Consider the following 23134-nt stretch of genomic DNA (forward strand, 5'->3'; position numbering starts at 1 on the left):
ATGGTGAGATCAACATGACACTTTTTCAATTACAGGCCACTTGATTTGTGGATACACGTTATGTGTCTTTAATTCAGTCGTTTCCATTGCCATCTGCATACTCATGCAGTTGGTCATTGCTGATTCCACCACCTGAGGGGCAGTTTGCCATCCCAAGGACAAGAGAGTGCCCTGAATCTAAGTCTGTTTCTCCACCCTCTTTGCTCAGGCCTTTGGCAGAATGAGGGTGATTACTGAAGCCGGAAGTCTTCGGCCACCAATTATGATTATTAAAGAAAATTTAAACGGTCGTAGTTCCGAACTGGATTCCGAAACCTTACGCTACCGCTGGACCACATGTACAAATAGGCACCTCCTGTGCAATACAATTAATAGAGCGATGATTTCTGCAATGCCCGAAGGTATCTCGAAACCGTCACCTGGCCGTACTACAGGAGAAAGGTACTTAACTGGTGTTCGTAAACGTTTCGCAAGAAGGTCGACTAAAACCCATCAACGATCTAGATACTACGTGATGACGGGTGTGGGTGGGGGGGGAGGGGTGGTGGGGGGGGGAGGTGGGGGTGATCCGTCCACTGGCCACAGGCCACAGCATATAAGAAACACGTTATCGCTCCGGCTCAGGAAACCAGGAAACACGATCGGCCACACAGTTTAAGATGTTCTATTAAACAACCAAGGCCAATGTCGTCTCGGGAAAAACAAACAACTGGTACAATTCAAGGAACCAACTCGTGGTAATATAGATCAGCTAAGAAATCGCAATGATCGCAACAGACCTATAGGTATCAATAAGAAAATAACAGTTAAGATTTCAACATCCAAAACTTAACTGAAGTTCACGAATCGAAGTTGAATCGTGCCGGTTTCAAACGGGCACATAATTCAGCGCAGCGAAACTCGCTTCAACACTCATCGGTGTGTCAAGTCCCAGAGCTGGCTAGCCAGGCTATTTAAGAATATGGCATTCGAACTGATCCATGGGTTCAAACTGGCCAGCAAATATGCCCAGTAACCACTCGACTGACTCCATACCCAAGACGCTTGCCCTAGTGCTCGTCCTAGTCGCCGGGCGGGCCCCTCACACAGTCTCCTCGCTCTATTACCACTCCACAACTCGCAGCGCCACAACACGCCCCGTCCTCATCAATAACCTCGAGCAAAGATCTTATTGGCCTCGGAGCAGAGAGACATCACATGACAGATCGAGCTAATGGCGTCAGCAGTTCGAAAGGGGACCAGCAATCCCACCAGGACTCAGACATAGCAAATAGATTGGCTGAGCATGAACGTAACTGAAGGATGCCAAATTCATACTACACAGTCGCTGAGAATTTACTGTGTGATGATCACAGATATAGTCCCATGTCCTCCACTTCGTAAACACAAGGTGAAAACAGAAACTGTTTGGAAACCAAGGGTTCAATAAACATCAGCACAAAGTCCTCATTTAATATTAAATAATCGAAATGGACTTACTATTAACAGTTCTCACCTGTTAAACTTGACATTTCTCTGATTCTTGCCACACTGTCCGTTCCATCTGGTTTCTCAGTTTCAGCATTCAGTTATTTGTTTTATTGTAATTGTTGATATGTGCGTTTGCGTATTTCGTGATACATACATCTTCCCTGCATTTAGTGCAATTGTCTCTACTTAATGGCATCGAGTTTAGTAACACCTTTTCAAACTGTTCATCGAAACCCCTGTATTTATTTAATTTTATTCCCATTTTCAGTTTAGTTTAAATTTTTATTAATTTAAATAGTGTTGCAGCCAATACTTATTCCTCCCCACACGGCTGGAAGCAACTGATTCGCTTAATTCAATTTAATTTCGAAAGGTGTTTACAAGACTAAAATTAACCGAAAGCTGCAAAAGTGAACGCCATGAAAACACTCCGTCGTGCTCCAGACGTGTGCACAATTTATGTGGATACTCATCCTGTTGTAAACAGGCCCATTTCCTAACTGAAGACCGGGCCCACGAGAAATACGGGCCCCACAGCGATCTTGTGACGTCACACTAGCAGCCTTGCCCGGCATACATCCGAACACTCGGTTGCCTCTCGGGCTAGGCGGGAAATCGGTATATGAATGAAGACGTGCCCACTAAAGCCCTTAACTCTGTCATGTGTAATCGAGAACTTGACGGTATTTAAACGTGATGCTATGAAGTATTAGACTGGTGTGAAATAGTAACTCGTTACCAGCAGTGTGTGACGCACGCCACGTAGCCTGTGTATCTCGTTGGACCCGGGCTCAAGTACGCGACGTCGCTTTACGATCCTATATTGCCGACTGAACGATACATCCTCGCGTCGTGCCGTCGAGATCCTACATGGTTTTGAGGGAGGCCATCCTAAATCCAATAATTCCATATTGGCATTATCACTGCATCCAGTCCGATCGTGGAATGATAAACCGAACTCTCGATACGCCACGATCGTGCCGCTCTAGTGCTCGTGGACTTTTCTCCTTCTCACACGAGACATAATACGACCTCTTCACAAACAACTACACTACTGGCCACTGAAATTGCTGCACCAAGAAGAAATGCAGATGATAAACGGGTATTCATTGGACAAATATATTATACTAGAAGTGACATGTGATTAAATTTTCACGCAGTTTGAGTGCATAGATCCTGAGAAATCAGTACCCAGAACAACCACCTCTGGCCGTAATAACGGCCTTGAGAGGCCTGGGCATTGAGTCAAATAGAGCTTGAATGGCGTGTACAGGTACAGCTGCCCATGCAGCTTCAACACGATACCACAGTTCATCAATAGTAGTAAATTGGCCTATTGTGACGAGCCAGTTGCTCGGCCACCATTGACCAGACGTTTTCAATTGGTGAGAGATCTGGAGAGTGTGCTGACCAGGGCAGCAGTAGAACATATTCTGTATCCAGGAAGGCCCGTACAGGACTTGCAACATGCAGTCGTTCATGATCCTGTTGAAATGTAGCGTTTCGCGGGGATCAAATGAAGGATAGAGCCACGGGTCGTAACACATCTGAAATGTAACGTCCACTGTTCAAAGTACCGTCAATGCGAACAAGAGGTGACCGAGACGTGTAACCAATGGCACCCCATACCATCACGCTGGGTGATACGCCAGTATGGCGATGACGAATACACGCTTCCAATGTGCGTTCACCGCGATGTCGCCAAACACGGATGCGACCATCATGATGCTGTAAAGAGAACCTGGATTCATCCGAAAAAATGTCTTTTTGCCTTACGTGCACCCAGGTTCGTCGTTGAGTACACCATCGCAGGCACTCCTGTCTGTGATGCAGCGTCAAGGGTAATTTTTTTTTTTTTTTGTTGTAGCACTATGGGACTTAACATCTGTGTTCATCAGTCCCCTAGAACTTAGAACTACTTAAACCTAACTAACCTATGGACATCACACACATCCGTGCCCGAGGCAGCTCGAAATAAATTAATAAAATGGTAATTCAGTGTTACTTTCTATGGAAAATGAATATATTCCGCTGGAGTTTTATTTTAGCAGCAATTTGCTCCATACGTAAAGGCGAGACAATAGAAAATTCGCAAAAGAGAACCACGCTCGTAAAGTTTAATTTTTGGCTGCAGCGCTTCTAACGACAGCAATGGACCTTTATACGGAGCAACCTCTTTCCAGAATGAGATTTTCACTCTGCAGCGGAGTGTGCGCTGATATGAAACTTCCTGGCAGATTAAAACTGTGTGCCCGACCGAGACTCGAACTCGGGACCTTTGCCTTTCGGGGGCAAGTGCTCTACCAACTGAGCTACCGAAGCACGACTCACGCCCGGTACCTCTTTCCAGTTTCCAGAAAGCTGACTAATTCGTTTTTGTGCACATGTAGAAACGGTAAATCAGTTGTAAACACAAAACCACAGGATTAATATGCACTAGTCAAAGACATTGACATATTTCAGGAAATTCACCGACATGCTGTGACTTTGCAGTTAGATTGTCACTTGGGTACGTTAAGGTGATTACGTAACAATAACTGATGACGAAATAATATCTGCGAAGGAGCGCTACTGACGAAAGCTAGCTCACTGGAATTTCTTTCGTTACAAATAGTACTTTAGCTGCAAAACAATAGGAGTTCAGGTACTGTGATCTTCCGGGGAAGTGTTTTTGAAATTTAGACATCTTAAAACGTTTTTTTTAACTATCCTGAGCGTTTTAATGTGTAAATACAATATTTTTACTGGAAAAGCAAACTCCGATGTGCGCCAACAGTCTTTTAATACCCCACAGAAGGGACGTCCGTCTAAAGGTGAGCAGGTAAAACACTCAAAGGTAGTTGTAGAAACGATCGGTATTGTAGTTGTAAATTGTCGTAGCTGTGTTGGGAAAGAACCAGAGCTCCAAGACCTAATAGAAAACACTGAAGCTCAAATAGTTATAGGTGCAGAAAGCTGGCTAAAGTCGGAAATAAGTTGAGCCGAAATTTTTTCAAACGAACGAACAGTATACAGAAGGGATAGATGAAATACAGTTGGTGGTGGAGTATTTATTACTGTTAGAAGTAGTTTGCCCTGTAGCGAAATTGAAGTAGATAATTCGTGTGAAATAGTGTGGGTAGAGGTTATACCTGACAATCGGACTAAACTATTAATTGGATCGTTTTACCGACCCCCCAACTCAGAAGATATAGTTGCTGAACAGTTCAAAGAAAACTTGAGTCTCATTTCAAATAAGTACCCCGTTCATAAGCTTATAGTCGGTGGTGACTTTAATCTACCCTCAATATGCTGGAAAAATTATACGTTTAAAACCGACGGCAGGCATAAAACGTCCTCCGAAATTGTACTGAATGCTTTCTCAGAAAATTATTTTGAACAATTAGTTCATGAGCCCACTCGAAGCGTAAATGGTTGCGAAAGCAGACTTGACCTTTTAGCTACAAATAATACTGGAAAAATAGTATTGTGACTAATTCAGGGATTAGCGACCACAAGGCAGTTGCTGCTAGGCTGAATACCATAACACCTACAACCATCAAAAAGAAACGCAAAGTAAATCTATTTAAAAAATCTGATTAAAATTCTCTTGCCGCCATTTTAAAAGACAGTGTTCTCTCCTTCCGATTTGATCATATAAGTGTAGGAAAGTTGTGGAATGTTTCCAAAGAGATAGTATCGACAGCAATTGAGAGATATATACCACATAAATTAATAAGTGATGGTACTGATCCCCCATCGTTCACAAAACGGGTGAGATCGCTGTTGCAGAAGCAGCGAAAAAAGCATGCCAAATTTAAAAGAACACAAAATCCCCAAGATTGGCAAATTCTTACAGAAGTTCGAAATATGGCACGTACTTCAATGCGAGATGATTTTAATAATTTCCACAACGAAATTCTGTCTCTAAATCTAGCAGAAAACCCAAAGAGATTCTGATCATACACAAAGCACACCAGTGGCAAGACGCAATCAATACCTTCACTGCGCCATAACAACGGTGAAGTCACTGATGACAGTGCCACTAAAGCAGAGTTTTTAAACACGGTTTCCCGAAACTCCTTCACCAAATAAGACGAAGTAAATATTCCTGAATTCCAATCAAGAACAAATGCCAGGATGAGAAACATAGAAGTAGATATCCTGGGAGTAACGAAGCAGCTTAAATCACTTAATAAAGGGAAGGCCTTCGGTCCGGATTGTATACCAGTCAGGTTACTCTCAGAGTATGCTGATAAAATAGCTCCATATTTATCAATTATGTACAACCAAACGCTCACAGAAAGATCCGTACCTAAATACTGGAAAAATTGCTCAAGTCACACCAATACCAAAAAAGGAAAGTAGGAGTATTCCGCTGAATTACAGGCCTATATCACTAACGTCGATTTGCAGTAGGGTTTTAGAACATATACTGTATTCAAACATTATGAAGTACCTCGAAGAAAACGATTTATTGACACATAGTCAGCACGGTTTCAGAAAATATCGTTCTTGTGAAACACTACTAGATCTTTATACTCACGAAGTAATAAATACGATCAACAGGAGATGTCAAATCGATTCCATATTTTTAGATTTCCAGAAGGCTTTCGATACCGTACCTCACAAGCGTCTTCCAACCAAACTTCGTACCTACAGAGTATCGCCTCAGTTGTACGACTGGATTCGTGATTTCCTGTCAGAAAGGTCGTAGTTCGTAGTAGTAGATGGAAAGGCATCGAGTACAACAGAAGTAATATGCAGCGTTCTCCATGGAAGTGTTATAGGCCCTCTAATGTTGCTGATCTATATTAACGACATAGGAGACAATCTGAGTAGCAGTCTCAGATTGTTTGCAGATGATGCTGTTCAAATGGTTCAAATGGCTCTGAGCACTATGCGACTTAACTTCTGAGATCATCAGTCGCCTAGAACTTAGAACTAATTAAACCTAACTAACCTAAGGACATCACACACATCCATGCCCGAGGCAGGATTCGAACCTGCGACTGTAGCGGTCACGCGGTTCCAGACTGAAGCGCCTTTAACCGCACGGCCACACCGGTCGGCGATGATGCTGTCATTTACCGTCTTGTAAAGTCATCAGATGATCAAAACGACTTGCAAAATGATTTAGATAAGATATCTGTTTGGTGCGAAAAGTGGCAATTGAGCATGATTAAAAAAAAGTGTGAAGTTATTCACTTGAGTACTAAGAGAAATCCGCTAAATTTCGATTACGCGATAAGTCACACAAATCTGGAGGCTGTAAATTCAAGTTAATACTTAGGGATTACAATTACAAATAACCTAAATTGGAACGATCTCATAGATAATGTTGTGGGTAGAGCCAACCAAAGACTGCGAATCATTGGCAGAACACTTCGAAAGTGCAACAGGTCTACTAAAGAGACTGCTTACACCATGCTTGTCCGCCCTATTCTGGAGTATTGCTTTGTGGTGTGGGATCCGCATCAGGTGGGATTGACGGATGACATCGAAAAACTACAATGAAGGGCCGCTCGTTTTGTATTATCGCGAAATAGGGGAGATAGTGTCACAGACATGATACTTGAATTGGAGTGGAAATCATTAAAACAAAGGCGTTTCTCATTGCGACGGGATCTTCTCATGAAACTTGAATCACCAGTTTTCTCGTCCGATTGCGAAAACATTTTGTTGGCACCCACCTACATAGGGAGAAATGATCATCAAGATAAAATGAGAGAAATCAGGGCTCGCACAGAAAAATTTAAGTGCTCGTTTTTTCCCGCTTGCCGTTCGAGGGTGGAACGGTACAGAGACAGCCTGAAGGTGGTTCATTGAACACTTTATTGTGAATAGCAGAGTAATCACGTAGATGTAAATGTAGATTTATTAAGTTAAATATTATTTTTCAACTAACGTTTTGTTGCAATATGGAAAGTCCAGTAAAGTAACCTCATGTAAATTTGAACATATTAGATATGGAAAAAGGAAAATGTTTTAACTTACAGTTCATAAAACATTAGAAAGCATTGAAATGTGTTCTTTGTACATCCCTCCTCCCTCTTTCCTTGCTGTTCTTGTGCACATCGAAGTGCCGTCCACGAAGCAACGAGGATTTCACGTACTTTGAAGGGTCAAAACGAGTCAGTGGTGGACCATTCAACTTCATAAAATGTGATATAGAAACAACTGTTTTTGACAGAAAGGCTCTACCCTTAGTAATGATCAGATTCATTTCGGAAAACACTCTTTCATATTCATCAGATGGCACCGGAATTGTGTTCGTGGTAGTTGTCAAGAAAGCAAATTTGTGAGATACTTTATTTTGTTTTCACTGTTTCCACAAAAGTTCTCACAAATGTCAAGCGAATTGCAACTGACTCAATCTTTTTCCCGAAAAATACTGTGTTTGATGTCTTTGGCCCACGTGCTTGTGTCAACTATAGAGACTAAACTGGTCACAACTATGCTTAGTGACCGCCACTTTATACGTCTCACATGGCTTCAGCCGCAACAATAGTCCTATTGTACCACATCTCAGAATCTGCGGCTCTGACTTTGCTTGGTATGAGTAATTTTCAGCGCAGTCTCCGTGTTAGGAATTCGAAGAGTGAAGATTTACTGCAGAATAAAGGACAGCCATGACATTAGACGGCTGTTGCTTTCTGCAGCAGAGCGGAGTGGTTTATGTCTTCTGATGCCGGGGAGTGTTGGCTGCCTGTCTCGCGCACACGCGTTCTGACGTACAGAAATACCGACGAAAACTCGGGGCGCGGCTACACCTGGCTGCGGTGGCGCGCTCTTTTGTGGTGAGAACAAAACTCGCTGGCGGAGTGAGGCGGCGCGCTGCGTGGGCGCATTGTTCGCCGCAGAGCCGGCCGTGCGCGGAGTCGCGGCCTGTCCCAGCACCGGCTCCCTCCCAACACCAGCCACGGCTGCCCCCCAGTGTGCACGGCTGGCCGTGACTACTCTGCCTGCGCACTGGGGGCTTCTGTGTATGTAGCGCGCTTGCCGCAAACCTTCAGATCAATTCCACCTAACAGTTCACCATTTAATTGTGCACTGAAATTACGAAACTCTTCATGTATTTCAAAATGGCTCTGAGGAATTGGGACTTAACTTCTTAGGTCATCAGTCCCCTAGAACTTAGAACTACTTAAACCTAACTAACCTAAGGACATCACACACACTCATGCCGGCGGCAGCATTCGAACCTGCGACCGTAGCGGTCGCGCGGTTCCAGACTGTGGCACCTAGAACCGCTCGGCCACCCCGGGCCGGCTTCATGTATTTAACTCATATTTGCTACTGAGTAGTAAAGCCATTTCTGATCATCGGTAAAGAAATGGTGGGATCGCTCCTATTAATTCTCACCATTATTCCTGGCAGGTCATTCTTGAGAAGAATTACGAGGGTGTGTCAAATGAAAACCTTAAATATTTTTTAAAATATGGTACAAAGTGGTACAAAGTTGTATCACTTTTCAACATAATGTCCCCCACGCTCAATACAAGTCCTCCAGCGCTTACAAAGTGCATTAATTCCTTTAGAAAAAAATTATTTTGGTAGTCCGCGCAACCACTCAAGCACCGCGTGGCGTACCTCTTCATCAGAACGGAACTTCTTTCTTCCCATTGCGTCTTTGAGTGGTCCAAACATATGTAAATCACTTGGGGCAAGGTCTGGTGAGTATGGTGGATGAGAAAGACACTCAAAATGCAGGTCTGTGATTGTTGCAACTGTTGTATGGGCAGTGTGGGGCACTGCATTGTTATGTTGCTAAAGGACCCTCTGGGCATGTAATGCTTCAAAATGACGCCTTTTTCGTCCCAAAAGAGAGTCAGTATAACCTTCCCTGCTGATGCTTCTGTTCGAAACTTATTTGGTTTTGATGATGAGGAATGATGCCATTCCTTGCTGGCTCTCTTCATTTCGGGTAGGTGGAAGTGAACCCAGGTTTCGTCCCCAGTAACGATTCCTGCAAGGAAGCCATCACCTTCTCGTTCAAAGCGCCGAAGAAGTTTTTCACTAGCATGAACACGTCGTTCTCTTATTTCAGGAGTCAGCTGCCGTGGCACCTATCTTGCAGACACTTTGTGAAACTGGAGCACATCATGCACAATGTGGTGTGCTGACCCATAACTAATCTGTAAACATGCTGCAATGTCATTCAGTGTCACTAGACGGTTTTCCTTCACTATGGCATCAACTGCTGCAATGTTCTGTGGAGTCACAACTCGCTGTGCTTGACCTGGATGAGGAGCATGTTCCACTGAAGTCACACCATTTGCGATCTTCCTACTCCATTCGTAGACTTGCTGCTATGACAAACATGCATCATCGTATTGAACCTTCATTCGTCTATGAATTTCAATAGGTTTCACACCTTCATTACGCAGAAACCGAATAACAGAACGCTGTTCTTCTCTGGTGCAAGTAGCAAGTGGGGCGACCACCTTTATACTGATACTGCGACGGTATGTGTGCATCAGCAATATGCTGCCACCTACAGGCCATTCTGAACGCTGTTTGTAGCACGATCACCAACTTACAGGATAACGGCGCGAAATTTCGATTTGTTATTACAAATTTAAGATTTTCATTTGACTCACCCTCGTATATAAGCGTAGAGAATCTTCCTAATGGACTCTTTCATCTATCCTCTAACGCGATAATTCCTTCTTGCCGGGAATATATCAGTTTTGAAGAGGACTGACCGTTGTATATTGATAGGGTAAATGAATATTTCTATAGTTCATAGAATGCATTGCTTGTGGCTAATACCTCTTAGCAGAACAGTCCGGTCTTACACATGAACCAAGTTCCTTACGAGAAAGTTATCGTGGACAGCATTCGAGATATGCTTATCAATGATAGTATCTAGTGGAAATATGCCAGCGATACAGTCGTTAAAACCGGTGCTTCTCCTGGCTGCTCTAGAATACTGGTGTGGCTCTGCATCAACGGAAGTATGTTGCCCGATTCCATAAATCTACATGTTTTTAAATGTATTATGTTGGGCAGCAGACAACAGAAGACTGTGTCTTGTTACCAGTCACTGATCAACACGATGTTGGCTCATTAATTTTTTTCGGCTCATGAGTCCTTCCAACTGCCTCAGCCAGCTCTCTACATCTTCCATCTCTTGCGTTACTCATGTACTTCCATAATATCACCGATAATCTTTTATGAATGATGTAATCTTTCTCTACTGAAATAAATTTCCTCTCCTCAGCTCTTTGCATTGCTCAGTCTAGTATTCGTGGATGCTCCTTCTACATACCTATTCCCCTGATAACAATTTTCCATATTTCATCTTCACAAATTTTGTCCAGAATTGTTCGTTACCTAGAGCATTAATTTACCATATTATTAACTTCGTATCTCTTTAATGTATCCTTCTCAATTATGATTCAGTATTTTCATTCATTATTATTTTGTCGAATAGATCATACTTTTAATTTCAGCAATTTCTTTCCAATGTTTACCGTACTTTAGGCAAAGCATTTACGCCCTCCACTTGTTGGTATTTGCTGTGCTAAACTGCGAAGCGATGACATGCACAGCTTCATGATTGTCTGGTTTAGTTTTCACGAAATAAGTATGCTATGTCAGTTAGACATATCTACACTATGAGAACCTACCTACACTGTGTGATGTGACCCATGTCAAATGACTGAACCAGTTAAGAATGCTTTAAACAATAATTTTCAGGTTCTAAGAAAAACTATACTTTTTCAGGGTAACTTGGTTCTTACTAGAACGCTCCTCCTCGTTATCTTGTTAACATGCAGCTGAGTGGAGTTAGTAATTGTTCTATACTGAACTTTCCGAAAGAGCTAATATCCTACTGACATTCAGTACTGAAACAGTGGAAAACGTTCTTTATTAATTTGATCTGGGCAAAACAAAAAAACAGTTATCTGATAAATATGCCCGCATCTCGTGGTCGTGCGGTAGCGTTCTCGCTTCCCACGCCCGAGTTCCCGGGTTCGATTCCCGGCGGGGTCAGGGATTTTCTCTGCCTCGTGATGGCTGGGTGTTGTGTGCTGCCCTTAGGTTAGTTAGGTTTAAGTAGTTCTAAGTTCTAGGGGACTGATGACCATAGATGTTAAGTCCCATAGTGCTCAGAGCCATTTGAACCATCTGATAAATATCAAACAAATACGTGGATGTAAATAGATGAATTTGTCGGCATCCGAATCTTTATGCTGTAATCCATCATCTTAGCTAAATCGTACTTAATTATGCTGATATTCTATACACAGTATCTACAATAGCGTGTGGTGTCTAAGAAATATTAACGGTACTTACTACACTATTAAGTGAATTTTATAGCTACAGGAATAAAAATGTGTCCTGGAATGCTCTATTTATAATACACAACTACACTGCTTAACGAAACTTCGGAAAAATGCTGTAGAATGTAGTTTCCGATACTAGAGGTCTCATTCACCCTAGCACTTCATGCATTATCCACTTAGAGGCCATTAATAGACGGTGTTTATTACTGGCATATTTTGTGGACGTTTCCCAGTCTGTATACATAATGCTGCGGCAGCGGCACACCACAAACAGTCCAGTATCAACAACAGCTTCACTCATTTTGTGTGCGACACTGCAGTAACATGCCACGTAGAGGCATACAACATTTTAACAGAGTCAGGATAGTGGCTTTACTTTCACCAACTTGCGGATAGGCTACATGCCACTCGAAGTGGTGTGTCTAATGTGTGGAGAAAGTACAGAGAGATGGAAAATGTGAACGATATATCTCGCATTGATCGTCCTCGTATGACAACACCTTTGCAGGATCGTTTCCTCCAACTGTCTGCTCGAATACGCCCAGCATCAGCTGCCAGAAATATTGGAAATGACTTCTCCCGGGAAAAAGGGATTCGTATCTCAAACCAATCAGTGCGTAGAAGATTACATCAGGGTTGTCTTCATTCCAGGAAACCAATGAGTGGTTTTGCCCTGAACCAACGGAACCTCCTCAGTCAAAGGACCAGGGCTCTCGCACGTCAATTGCATTGTACAATTGCAGAATGCAGTAATGTCATGGTTCAAATGGCTCTGAGCATTATGGGACTTAACTTCTGAGGTCATCAGTCCCCTAGAACTGAGAACTACGTAAACCTAACTAACCTAAGGACATCACACACATCCATGCCCGAGGCAGGATCTGAAGCTGCGACCGTAGCGGTCGCGCGGTTATAGGCTGTAGCGCATAGAACCGCTCGGCCACTCTGGCCGGCAGTAATGTCATGATTGCTGTCGAGATCAGGATAGTTGGCAACCAGACACCAGATGTGTTACGGTTTGGAGAAGCGCTAGACGACACCAGGATTGCCGACACGTTCAGAAATCCGTCCGACTGTAGTGGCAGTGTATCGCTCTGGGTGGCGACAATGATGGGACAGCGGACACAGCTGATCTACGGCAATTTGACTGGTCCCACATCCCTCCAAGAAGTCCTACAAACGATTATAAGGCCCTACTGACTTGAATTCGTTGAAAAATCAATCCTTTTTTAGGGAAAAAAATTTGGAAATTTGTGGTAAGATCTTATGGGACCAAACTTCTGAGGTCTTCGGTCCCTAAGCTTACGCACTACATAATCTAACTTAAACAAACTTACGCTAAGGACAGCACTCACACCCATGCCTGAGGGAGGACTCGAGCCTCCCACGGGGGGGGGGGGGGGGGGGGGAGCCGCATGTACTTCGGCCAAATACCTCAGAGCGCCCGGCTTACTTCTTTTGGGTCGTCAGTCTTCTGACTGGTTTGATGCATCCTGCCACGAACTCCTCTGCTGTGCCAACGTCTTCATCTCAGGGTAGCACTTGCAACCTACATCCTCAATAATTTGCTGGAGGTATTCCAATCTCTCTCTTCCTCCACATTCTTTGCCCTGTGCAGCTCCCTCTAGTGCCATGGAAGTCATTCCCACATGTCTCAACAGATGTCCTATCATCCTGTCCCTTCTCCCTGTCAGTGTTTTCCACATACACTCCTGGAAATGGAAAAAAGAACACATTGACACCGGTGTGTCAGACCCACCATACTTGCTCCGGACACTGCGAGAGGGCTGTACAAGCAATGATCACACGCACGGCACAGCGGACACACCAGGAACCGCGGTGTTGGCCGTCGAATGGCGCTAGCTGCGCAGCATTTGTGCACCGCCGCCGTCAGTGTCAGCCAGTTTGCCGTGGCATACGGAGCTCCATCGCAGTCTTTAACACTGGTAGCATGCCGCGACAGCGTGGACGTGAACCGTATGTGCAGTTGACGGACTTTGAGCGAGGGCGTATAGTGGGCATGCGGGAGGCCGGGTGGACGTACCGCCGAATTGCTCAACACGTGGGGCGTGAGGTCTCCACAGTACATCGATGTTGTCGCCAGTGGTCGGCGGAAGGTGCACGTGCCCGTCGACCTGGGACCGGACCGCAGCGACGCACGGATGCACGCCAAGTCCGTAGGATCCTACGCAGTGCCGTAGGGGACCGCACCGCCACTTCCCAGCAAATTAGGGACACTGTTGCTCCTGGGGTATCGGCGAGGACCATTCGCAACCGTCTCCATGAAGCTGGGCTACGGTCCCGCACACCGCTAGGCCGTCTTCCGCTCACGCTCCAACATCGTGCAGCCCGCCTCCAGTGGTGTCGCGACAGGCATGAATGGAGGGACGAATGGAGACGTGTCGTCTTCAGCGATGAGAGTCGCTTCTGCCTTGGTGCCAATGATGGTCGTATGCGTGTTTGGCGCCGTGCAGGTGAGCGCCACAATCAGGACTGCATACGACCGAGGCACACAGGGCCAACACCCGGCATCATGGTGTGGGGAGCGATCTCCTACACTGGCCGTACACCACTGGTGATCGTCGAGGGGACACTGAATAGTGCACGGTACATCCAAACCGTCATCGAACCCATCGTTCTACCATTCCTAGACCGGCAAGGGAACTTGCTGTTCCAACAGGACAATGCACGTCCGCATGTATCCCGTGCCACCCAACGTGCTCTAGAAGGTGTAAGTCAACTACCCTGGCCAGCAAGATCTCCGGATCTGTCCCCCATTGAGCATGTTTGGGACTGGATGAAGCGTCGTCTCACGCGGTCTGCACGTCCAGCACGAACGCTGGTCCAACTGAGGCGCCAGGTGGAAATGGCATGGCAAGCCGTTCCACAGGACTACATCCAGCATCTCTACGATCGTCTCCATGGGAGAATAGCAGCCTGCATTGCTGCGAAAGGTGGATATACACTGTACTAGTGCCGACATTGTGCATGCTCTGTTGCCTGTGTCTATGTGCCTGTGGTTCTGTCAGTGTGATCATGTGATGTATCTGACCCCAGGAATGTGTCAATAAAGTTTCCCCTTCCTGGGACAATGAATTCACGGTGTTCTTATTTCAATTTCCAGGAGTGTATTCCTTTACTCTCCGATTCTGCGCAGAACCTCCTCGTTCTTTACCTTATCAAGCCACCTAATTTTCAACGTTCACCTCTAGCACCACATCTCAAATGATCCGATTCTCCTTTGTTCCGATTTTCCCAAGGTCCATGTTTCATCACCATACAATACTGTACTTCACATGTACATTCTAAGAAATTTCTTCCCAAAATTAAGGCCTAAGTTTAATGTTAGTAGACTTCCTTTAGCCAGAAATGCTCTTTTCTCCATTCCAGGTTTGCTTTTGATGTCCTCCTTGCTCCGTCCATCACTGGTTATTTTACTTCCCAGTTTGCATAATTCCTTAACTTCATCTACTACGTGACCATCAATCCTCGTGTTAAGTGTCTCGCTGTTTTCCTTTCTGCTACTTCTCATTACTTTCATCTTTCTTCAACTTATTCTCAGTCCATATTCTATGCTCATTAGATTGTTCTTTCAGCTGATCATGTAACTCTTTTTCACTTTCACTTAGGATAGCAATGTCTTCAGAGAATCGCATCATTGATATCCTTTCACCTTGAATTCCGCTTCTGAAACTTTGTTTTATTTCCGTCTTCTTTCTTCGATGTACAGACTCTAAAGTAGAGGTAAAAAACTACATCTCTGCCTTACACCCTTTTTAATCCGAGCACTTCGTTCTTGGTCGTTCACTCTTATTATTCTCTCTAGGCTCCTGTACATATTGTAAATTACTCGTCTCTCCCTATAGCTTAACCGTATTTTTCTCAGAATTTAGAACATCTTGCATCATTTTACACTGTCGAACGCTTTTTCCAGGTCGACAAATCCTATCAACGTGTCTTGCTTTTTCTTTAGTCTCGCTTCCATTATGAAACGCAACGTCAGAATTGCCTCTCTGGTGCCTTTACCTTTCCTAAAGCCAAATTGTTCGTCGTCTAATACATCCTCGGTTTTCTTTTCCATTCTTCTGAAAACTACCCTTCTCAGCAACTAGAATGGATGACATGTTAAGCTAATAGTGCGATAATTCTCGCACTTGTCAGGTCTTGCAGTCTTCGGAATTGTGTGGATGATATTTTCCCGAAAGTCAGATGGTATGCCGCCAGACTCAAACATTGTACACACCAACGTGAATAGTCGTTTTGTAGCCACTTTCCCCATTGACATTAGAAATTCTGATGGAATGCTATCTGTCGCTTCGGCCTCATTTCGTCTTAAGTCCTCCAAAGATCTTTCAAATTCTGAGTCTAATACTGGATCCTCTATCTCTTCTAGATCGACTCATGTTTCTTTTTCTATCACATCAGACAAATTTTCCCCTCATAGGGACTTTTAATGTATTCTTTCCACCTACCCGCTGTCTCCTCTACATTTAACAGTAGAATTCGAGTTGAACTCTTGAAGTTACAAAGCTTGCTCTTAATTTCACCGAAGGTTGTTTCGACTTTCCGATATGCTGAGTCTGTCCTTCCATCAATCATTTCTTTTTCGATTTCTTCACAGTTTTCACGCAGCCATTTCGTCTTAGCTACTCTGAACTTCCTATTTATTTCCTTCCTTAGCGACCTGTTTTTCTGTATTCCTTAGTTTCGCGGAACATTTTTGTACTTCATCTTTCCATCAAACTGAAGTATTTCTTCTGTCATCCATGGTTTCTTTGCAGTTACATTCTTTGTACCTATGTTTTTCTTTCCAACATCTCTGATGGCTTTCTTTAAAGACGTCCATTCCACTGCAACTGTACTGGCTACTGAGCTATTGCCGGCCGCGGTGGTCTAGCGGTTCTGGCGCTGCAGTCCGGAACCGCGGGACTGCTACGGTCGCAGGTTCGAATCCTGCTTCGGGCATGGGTGTGTGTGATGTCCTTAGGTTAGTTAGGTTTAAGTAGTTCTAAGTTATAGGGGACTTATGACCTAAGATGTTGAGTCCCATAGTGCTCAGAGCCATTTGAACCATTTTTTACTGAGCTATTCCTTATTGCTCTATCTATAGCCTTAGAGAACTTCAAGCTTATGTTGTCATTCGTTGGTACTTCTGTATCCCACTTCTTAGCGGCCGGCCGCTGTGGCCGAGCGGTTCTTGGCGATTCAGTCCGGAATCGCGCTGCTGCTACGGTCGCAGGTTTGAATCCTTCCTCGGGAATTGATGTCTGTGATGTCCTTAGGTTAGTTAGGTTTAGGTAGTTTTAAGTCTAGGGGACTGATGGCCTCAGATTTTAAGTCCCATAGTGCTTAGAACCATTTGAACTTCTTAGCGTATTGATTCTTCCTGACTAATCTCTTCAACTTCAGCCTACTCTTCATCACTAGTACATCTGAGTCTATATCAGCTCCTGGGTATGCCTCACAATCTATTATCTGATTTCAGAATCTCTGCCTGGCCATGATGTAATCTAACTGAAATATTCTCGTATCACCTGGCCTTTACCAAGTGATCCTTGTGATTTTTGAACGGAGTATTCACTATTAATAGCTGAAATTTATTGCAAAACCCAATTAGTCTTTTTCCTTTCTCGTTCCTTGTCACAAGCCCTTATTCTCCAGTAACCTTTTGTTCTATTCCTTCCCCAACAACTGCATTCCAGTCCCCCATGACTATTAGATTTCATCTCCCTATATGGACTGTGTTACCCTTTCAGAACCCCTATAAACTTTCTCTATCTCTTCATCTTCAGATAGCGACGTCGGCATTTATGCCTGAACTATCGTTGTTGGTGTTGGTTTGCAGTCGATTCTGTTAACAACAACCCTGTCACTGAGCTGTTCACAGTAACATTTCTTCACCCTACCTTCCTATCCATAACGAATCTTACTCCCGTTATTCCACTTTCTGCTGCTGTTGATGTTGCCTTATAGTCATCTGACCAGAAATCCCTGCCTTCTTTCCATTTCACTCCATGCTAGTCGATGACAATGAAAGACCGCACCGTACCGTGGCAGTGCCTCGGCATCTTCAAAGAAACAGCTTCAACCGAATGCATTGGTCACCACTGTCCCCAGACATGAATGCAATTGAGCATGCATGGGACCTGTTGAAGATGGCCACTCTACAGCATCCGAATCCGCCTTACAATCTTCAAGATCTCATTGAAACTGCCATTGAGGGGCGGGATCTCACACCCGAAGATAAGTTTGATGGCCTCATCCAGAAAAAGCCTCGCGGAATGGAAGAACTCATATATGTGCGGGGCGGACATACTCACTACGAAAGATTGATAATCATTATCATGAGATACAGATTTTCACTGTTTTTGTTTCCAAGATATATACTTAGGAGAGAGCCTGCTTTGTTTTACAATGATTTTTGTAACTTACCAAAACCGTTCTTGATTTCAGAAGGAAATTCGTTTCTTTTGTTAAAAAGATGTTGTACAAATCTCAGTCGGTGCACCTTAAAAAGTCACTGTGGTAAACTCCATGTTATTCCAAACTTTTATCAGGGCGCGTATGTCCAGGGAAAATACAGCACATAAGCTACTCGTAAAGCAGTAGATTTTTTTCATTTGAACTCTAATTTCCCAATTCAAAACATTTTGTATATCTTGCGTTGTCATATTAGGCACCGATTGCACTGTGGCTTGAAAAACAAATTTTTTATACTTTAACTGTGTCTAGTTGCGTTTCTTAAGTTATCCAGTGAAATCGCACTTATTCCCCCTCTCCGTTGTTCGCTGCTGTACGTCGTGTATTGCGCACATTTCGATCTTACCCGAGTTTCACGTTTTCCGTTTACACGTTTTCCCATCATTTTTATTCCTCCACAGGCATTTTTCTCATATTTACCGATACCACTGTATAAAGACAAGTCGTAATTTGTAGTAGTTATCAGAAACTTCGAAATGTTCTCGATCGATTTACTTCAGATTTTTACACAATATTCTATTAAACAAAACAGGCTCTCTCCTAAATGTACATCTTGGAAGCAAAAACAGTCAAGATGTGTATCTCATGATAATGATTATCAATCTTTAGTAGAGACTATGTCTGCAAACTTTTTAATATATACGGTACAAGTCATAGTTTAAGATTGTTTCGGAAATTCTCGAAAAGTTCTTGATTGATTTACTTCAAATTTTCACACCACACTCAAATAAAATTGGGACGGTCATGAACTATATACTTTTAAATATTTATTAAATATGAATGTATGTAAGAGGTAATAATCAAACGCTTGTTAGGAAACATCTCAAGGAGTTCTCGATCGATTTACTTCAATTTGTTGCACAGTACTGTAACAAAGATTCAGGCGGTCATAGGCTATTTGTTTCTGTTAACAACAATATACAGACTTCCTCTTAAAACCGATTGTGAGAAAAAAAGTACTGTGTGGTGCTGTGCTGTAAATACATGCGATTTAGTTCTTTCTTATAATCTGTTTTTACAACGATATCTTGGCATTCAATTGCACAAATTCTTTCTCCAACGTGTATTGCTTGTCCTTATATACAGGATGTTTCTTGTAACATGATACATCTAAATATCTCGAAAACGAAGCATGTTACGAAAAAATGCTCTAGGTGAAAAGTTAAGTGAAGGTGACATCTGTCTGTGCTGCAACTGGCTATCTCCTAACCATGCCTCCCGCGTTGACGTGGTCAGCTTAGTATTTTCAAATGGGAAGCACCTCCCCCCACCCCCAGTTTTATTGCATATTCCGATTCTACGCCAAGAAATACGTAAGGAGTGCCTAAACATTGTAATCAATTTGTGGTACATGGTGCTGTAATCAACAAATACGAAATGTTTTTGCAATTAGGAACCGACGCGTTGGGGTCTACATTCCATTTACCAACGAAATGTAAATGTTTATGTTTTAACCGTTAATATGTATGTTCGAAATTTTCTTTTGTGTTGCACATTTGAGTCTACAGTACAATATTGTTAGGCGTTTCAATATCTGTTTAGGAACTACGTTTAGCGTGATCCAGGAATAACGACTTAGATGTAGGAGTTTTCCGTTCCCGTCGGGATGCTTCGTTACGATGAGTCATCTTGTCTCTCACAACTGAGGTGCTTGATTTCTGTGAGTCCTCTTGCCTCTCACCTTTGGGGGTGCTGGATTTCGGTGAATTTCCATTAGCAAGTGCCGCTATCACTATCGCCTCATGGACATTTTTCCTTATTACAGTGATTGTGAATTGCATTCCTCCGACAGCCGCGAAGCAGCCAGTGAGAGAGTCAAGGCGGTTGGATGGAAACACACACCAAAACCAGTCGCCTTGATGCAGGGATTCGAAGACGGCCACCGAAATCAAGCATTCCGATGTTTTGGCGACTCACCGCAATCAACCCCGAAAGGAACAGAAAACCACGTTACCGTACAAGTAGCTTATTTGCCGGAAATGTCAAAGCCAGGCCACATTATTTATATTGTACAAGAACATTTCCAACACTGAAATGGCGTTTGAATATCAGTGACAACCGTTAGAAGACAGAGGTTTACCTTTACATACTAAATGAAATGTAGATTAAGATTCGTCGATTCATAATTACAGACACAGACACACTTGATATTTCTCGATTACAGAGCCATTTACCATGAATGGAAAACAATGATTTGAGTAAAGCGTACGTGTTTTTTGGCGTAGAGCCCGAATATGCAAAAAAATTAGGTGTTTCTATTTGACAACACGTGATTAACCCCGCGTTCGCAAGAGGGGTGGCTAGGAGGTGACGAATTGTAGCGCAGACAGACGTCCCCTTTAATAATATAAACAATTTAACGGTCACAGGCATCATGAGAAGAGGAAAATACTTTCGCTTCTGGTCAGTCGTTCGGTTCAACATCGGGCACTACTGTTGAGCAACATAAAACTGGCATTTTGTTCCAGCAAATTGCGCGAGACCTCTTCAACCTCTGGACTTAGACATAATTGTTGCCTTAATAGCGAAGTACAGGAAGATGCTGTTTCAGTGTGGCATCGCACATTTCGACAGTAGGAGGAAGGTCTTAAACTCGACGTGTTGCAGGTAAGCCAAAGAATAGCGTTGTAGGTTGGGGTATATATACTCACTCTACGTTTCTCCGTGAACGTCTCTAAAAGTCTTAGAATAATCTAAAAATTAAATTAAATGGAATGCAGATACTGTATATGTAGATTGCTATTTTATTTTTACCTGCTGAGCAATTCAGTACATAAGGACTGCTTGGAATCAATTGATGCCAAACACAATTAGCAAGTTCTGTCGAAAAGTTGGTATTATAAAAGATGATACTGAAGCTGGGCACGAAAAACTTGAAGGTTTTTATGTAGATTTCGATACACCAGGAGACTGGCCTCGTATTTCAAATGGAAGTGATTTTGATGATTTTGTTGTTTGTGATGCTGTACCGCCGTTTGTTGTACACAAACTAATGATGAAGTAATTCAGTGGTGCCACTAACCTCTGAAAGAAGAAAAAAATGTTCTGAAGCATCCGAAGAACAGGATCGTGAATCTGTGGACACTCCCGGTCTTTCAGACACTTGCTATATTGTAAGTAACACAGCGTTACAAAAGGTCAAGAAACATTAGTCATGACGAGATACGCACAATAATTACGAGTGAACGTGGGTCTACGAATGCAGCGTTGCTTCCAAAAAACAAACCACAACTGATCTATTCTTGAAACCTAAGTAACTTTAATTGTCCCTAATTTAAAGGTAAACCTCTTTAAACTACTATACCTTCTACTAAACAGCAGTGTATTTTCTGTTTGCATATATTTGAAGTCAATACAGATATAAATAGTTTGATAAAATGAGGAGCAGCTGAAAGTGGAGTGACCAAAGAAACTTTACACGATAAACGAAACGATAGTAGGTCGTTTGAATCCATGCAGACACTGATCAACTAGGCGATGGCAGCGTCACCTGGCGAGGAATGTCTGCTGTCAAACACATGTGCTACGCATGTAGTATCAGTGAGCGTGCTGTCCGTGTGTAGAACGTCGAAAATGCGCGATCTAAGTTAGACCAAGGGCAGACTGTGAAGTCGCTGATGTTCGGTACGAGCGTTTGGGTAACTAAACGAGTTGTTGGATGTTCCAGGAGTGCTGTGGTGAGCGTCTTCAACACGAGGCGAAACCAGAGTGAAACCACTCCACACGTCTTGGGGTTGGGCGGCCGTCCATTATTACAGATGTCGAACGTCGTAGGATGGGCACACTGATAAAACAGGACCGGCACCGAAATGGAGCGGAACTAATATCAGACTTTAACGCTGGGCGGAGTACAAGTGTGTCTGAACACACAGTGCACCTAACAGTGCTAACGTTGGATTCCCACAACCGACGACCCATGCATGTACAATGGTAACACCACGACGTCGGCAACTACGACTGAAATGGGCACTTGAACATCGGCACTGGATGTTGGCACAGTTGCCGAGCGTTGAGTCGTCTGATGAATCCCGATACCAAAAACAGCTCCTGTATACTGTGGGGCGGGGACAAGCTGGCGGCGGTTCCATTATGTTCTGGGCTCGGGGAAACATTCGTGTGGACGTCAATGGGTCCTGAGGAGCTCATGCAAGGCACCACGATGAGCAATGAGTATCGTACACTGGTTGCAGACCATGTCATCCCCTCATGACGATCATGTTTCCTGACAGCAGTGGCATTTTTCAGTAAGATAATGCGCCATGTCACAAGGCTAGCAGAGTGATGGAGTGGTTTGAGGATCACAGTGTCAAGTTCCAACTGATGTGCTCGCCCCCAATTCGCCGGATCTGAAACCGGTCGAACACATCTGGGATGTGATTGAATGAACATGGCGTCAGAGCTTATCGCCCTCCTCCCCACAACATACGGGGCTTAGGTGACTTGTGTGTGCAGATGTGGTGCTAACCCCCTCCCGCTGCCTACAAAGGCTTCACTGATTCCATGCTACGACGCTTCGCCATTGTTATGCGTGCCAAATGTAGACATACCGGCTGTTGGGTAGGTGGTCACACTGTTCTGGCTGATCAGTGTGTATGGCAACAGCCTGTTTGCGAGAAAAATGTAGTTGGTGCAGACAGCTAGGACAGACAACTAGCAGAAGTAGCGTCATGCTGAATGTAAAATTAATTCACAAACATTGCTGGGTTGAAAACATTTTCATAGCGATTGGTTTTCATTTCCGATATATTTACTTCATTCTTGGCAGTACCACGTATTTTTGTAATTGCTGTATTGCTTCTCGGGGTAATCACAGTCCTTATGGACGAAGCTTGTGTTGCTGCCCAAACATTAATGCTTCAAATGGTTCTGAGCAGCATGGGACTTAACATCTGAGGTCATTAGTCCCCTAG

General features: G+C 43.6%; 1 non-coding gene across 1 annotated transcript; it reads right to left on the reverse strand.

The window, feature by feature from the left end:
* Positions 1 to 3718: 3718 nt before the first annotated feature.
* On the reverse strand, positions 3719 to 3793 carry Trnas-cga (transfer RNA serine (anticodon CGA)). Its single transcript has one exon. It is a non-coding gene; the product is annotated as a tRNA-Ser (tRNA).
* Positions 3794 to 23134: the final 19341 nt, after the last annotated feature.

Source organism: Schistocerca serialis, chromosome 1 (genome assembly GCF_023864345.2).
Source record: "Schistocerca serialis cubense isolate TAMUIC-IGC-003099 chromosome 1, iqSchSeri2.2, whole genome shotgun sequence".
In the NCBI taxonomy this organism is placed as follows: domain Eukaryota; kingdom Metazoa; phylum Arthropoda; class Insecta; order Orthoptera; family Acrididae; genus Schistocerca; species Schistocerca serialis.